Consider the following 4028-nt stretch of genomic DNA (forward strand, 5'->3'; position numbering starts at 1 on the left):
GGCCCTAGGGAAGAGGATGAGGGGGGGGGGAGGGGGTTTTAAGGGGATTTATTCCCTTCAAGACCTTATTCTTTCCCCTCCCTAAACCCCTTTTTATCCTGCCCCCCCCAAACAAACCCCTTTCTCCCACCTTGTCCTGTCATTCCCCTGCCTGGGCAGCAGCTCAGGATGGGGTTTGGCTGGACCCCCCCTCCCCATGCCAGGATGGGGAACAGAAGATCCAGAAGAAAGAAAAAAAAAACCACAATAAATATTTTGATTCTTTTTTATTTAATTATGATGGTTCTTCACTTACTTTTAAGACAGCCTTTTCCTTTCCCTTTCCCATCCCAAATGGGTGCCCATTGGGGATGGGAAAGGAAAAGGCAAAAGCAGCATCACCCTCCCCCCCCCCCAACCTGGGGGCGAGAGGGGATTTTGGGGAGCAGGGAGGGGGTCCCCATGGCCCTGTCTGAGCCCCCACGATGACAGGAGGAGCGGGGTGAGGGTCTCTCATCCCTGCAGCACCCCAGGGCTGCAGCTGGGTGGTGCCAGCGGCCCCTGCACAGCCCCAGCTCCATCCCTGCAAGATGGAGGAGGGAAGAAGAAATAAATAGATTTATTAAGAAAAAAAATAAAATAAAAGATAGAATGAGGCAAAACCGTAGCAGCAATTTCCCAATTTATTGAAACTGATTGATTTTCTTGGTTTTTTTTTCTTTGTTGTTGTGGGTTTTTTTGTGGTTTTTTTTTTTTGCAAGTATCTCTAAGCTAAATCCCATCACAAAGTAATTATCATCAAGACAGGCACACCTCGGGCATGCCCAGGCAGCCGAGAAACTGGGAGATCAACTAGAAAATAAAAGGTTATATTTACCTGAACTACAGTGACAGAAAATCAGTACAACACAGCCATGTCTCTCCCCACTGACTTCTGGTGACTTAAAAAAAAAATAAACCATCATCTCCTCAGCCTCCCCAAAATATTAAAACACATCTTCAATACAAACACAGGTTTATAATAATTAATATAAAGTCAGTATAATATAGAATATTCCCAGCAAAAGAAAATAATAAATCAACAATCTTCCAAACACTGTCCTTTTTTTTTTCTTCTTTTTTTTCCTTTTTTGTTTAGCTTTATTTGTGTAGACAGGTTTAAAGCACGTTGAAAAATAAATATATCTGAAAGCATACACACAGCACTCGTACTATGCAGAACTAGGGGGGGAAAAACAAAGGCAGAAACTCAAAACAAGACAGAATCCCAAAATAAAAAGGACCATTAAGTATGGCTTTCTTAGGAGTCGCACATGTCACAGAATGAGCTGAAATGAAGATCCTCTCTCATCAGATTGCAAAAAATTCCAGTTTTTGCATTGTTTTCATGGAGTTTCTTTCCTCAAGGGTGATGTGCAAAATGGGAAGCACAGGGTTGGGGGGTCTCTGGGGGGCTCAGCCCTGGGGGAACCATCTGAGCCCCCATCCCAGGCCCCCAAACCCAGACCCCAAAGCAACGTGGTTTTTGCTTTGGAAAAGCAGAGTGGCATGAGCTGAGAGGAGAAACCAAACAGGCCCTAATGCTGGAGTGGGTTTCGTTTCACATGAGAAATATTCCTTTTGGTGTCCAAAACACTGAATTTTTGGTTAAAAACAAAAAAGGACAGTCACTTTGCCAACCTTCCTCCAACACGTCCCCTTCTCACCTTCCCACCAAGTCCCTCTGTAGCCACAAGGCTTTAGAGCGACCTTAAAACACACAAAACTAGGGTAATGGATGAGTTTTAAGTAACATTTTTGGCTCCAAAGGGACAGCAGGTCCCCCAGGACCCTCCACTGTCTGGCTAAAGAGTCTCCCCAGCTCCTGTAGGGCTTGACCTATTCCTTGGGGACTTTATCCATAGGGCAAGGACAGGAGGATGCTGTTTGCCCCTCTGTTCTGTGGGAGAGGGTGGCAAAGCAGGGCTTGAAATGCTCTTTGTCCTCCTGGCACACCTGGTGATTTAGACAAAAATAATGAGGATAAGAAAGCAATGGAGGGAGGGCCATTTCCAGGTGTGTCTGAAGACTTAAAAGAAAAAATCAGTCACAAGTTATTGTGAACAAGTCTATCCATTTTTCACCTATAAGGGAGTTCTGTTGGGGATTTTTTTTTTTTTTGAGAATAAATCTGTATACACACACACACACACAGATATATATATATATATATATTTAGAAAAAATTAAAAAAGGGAACCTCAGTGAAGTATACAAAGCCCTGAAGGGAAATACAAAGAGGAGACGCTAGAGGTTACTCGAGCTCATGTTGGATCAACAGGCAGAATTTCTGGGGTTTTGTTTCAATCTCCAAAAGCAGAAGTTTGCATAGGCAGCAGGTCCCGGGGAGCCCAGGAGGTCCGACCACGCACCCACTGATGAAGTTTTATCAAGTTTCAGCGTTAAAAAAAAGCCCAGATTCCGTGTGGTTTGTTTTTTCCTGACCCCAAGCCTCACGTGTGCTGGAGCACAGGAATTGCCAGAGATAATTCCTGCACTTCCACACCTGCACACCCCCATCCAAGCCCAGCACTTCCAGACATGTTAGAAGGGGTTTATTTGGTATAGATGGTGTAGGTTAGTAATAAAGAAGCATGTGCTGGATTATAATGGTAACGTGGGAGAAGCTTTTACATGGAGTTTCTGGTTTTCTCTCCTTTTTTTTTTTAAAAAAAACAAACCAAAACAAAAGCATTTGTTCTTTGCATCCTCATCTCAAAGAGCTTCCAAGTGGCACCACCAGGAAACAGTTCCGAAAGCCACCTGGGTCCCTGCCTACCCTTCAAAAACAAGGAAAGAAAAAGGGGGAAAAAAAAGAATAGAGATACAAAATATTTCCAAAGTAAAGCTCAGCACCCCGAGACTCGGACTGCAGAGATGGAGCTGCCCAGGGGTGAGGAAGAGGAGGGCTGGGACCAACTCCTCCTGCTCCTCCTCAGCAGCGGGCGAGACGGAATGTGAAGGGTCCGAGGGGGCTGGACAGGCTGGGGGGTTAAAATCTCTTTTTAAATAGACTTTTACATATAAAAAGCAAAGCTACAGCTATTAAGTACTGTATGTATTTGTCTACATGTAACAGGCGAGGCTGCAAGTTCAGGACCTCAGATGCCCCCGACGCCCCCCCCATATTTACAGGATAAATGACAATAAATACAGAGCCCACACTCCAAGGAAATGTCAGGGTAAGGGAACAGTGACCTTGCTCTGGGACCCCCCCCCAGCTGCTATGACTGCTGGAAAAAAAAGTGTACAAAGCTCCAATTGTAAAATACTGGCCTTTTTACAACTTCTGCACGAGGGTGGGAGGGCTTTATAAAAAGCTAACATGCAAAATTAGATGTATTTCTTTTCTACAGTTGAATAAAAATGTTTCTGCATGACCCCACTGCCCTGTCCTTTAGAGAAGGGTTTTCCACTCCCACTAAAAGTCCCATGGAACTCCTTCAGTCCTTAGGAGCAGCAGCAGATGGTGCTCATGGAGCCAAAAGGAGGATTTTGGGAAAGGCCCATCCTTCCACATCACTGCTGTGCACCCAAAGGGATGGGGCAGGAGCTGCTGGAGGCTCCCAGGATGGTGATGGTTAGTGTGGCCAGGGAGGATGCACAGAGAGAAGGCAGCAAAGATTTGCAAGGAACTGAGGAGCAGAGAGAGACAAATCCAAGACCTGGGATGTGACTTAGAGCAGGCAATGGATGAAGAACCACTGTAGGTGCCAGGACCATGACTTCCACTGTGCCACCAGACCTTGGCACCCAGTGGCATAAGTCCTTCTGGATTATTTGCTTTCCTGGGGGTTCCTGTACAACACACTGGTAATTTCCTGTGCTGGGGGGGAGCTGCATTTTGTGTTAAGGACCCCAGACCTGCATGAACACTCCTCACCCCCCAGGGATCACCTGTCCCATCCCAGGGGGAAAAAATAGCACCTTTAGTCATTTGGCTTTCTGGTAACAGGTTGTCTTTTGTGGCAGGTTGCAAGGTACCATCACCACAGACACTGTATAAAATTG

This window comes from Chaetura pelagica, unplaced genomic scaffold (assembly GCF_000747805.2).
Source record: "Chaetura pelagica isolate M959 unplaced genomic scaffold, ChaPel_1.0 scaffold275, whole genome shotgun sequence".
NCBI lineage: Eukaryota > Metazoa > Chordata > Aves > Apodiformes > Apodidae > Chaetura > Chaetura pelagica.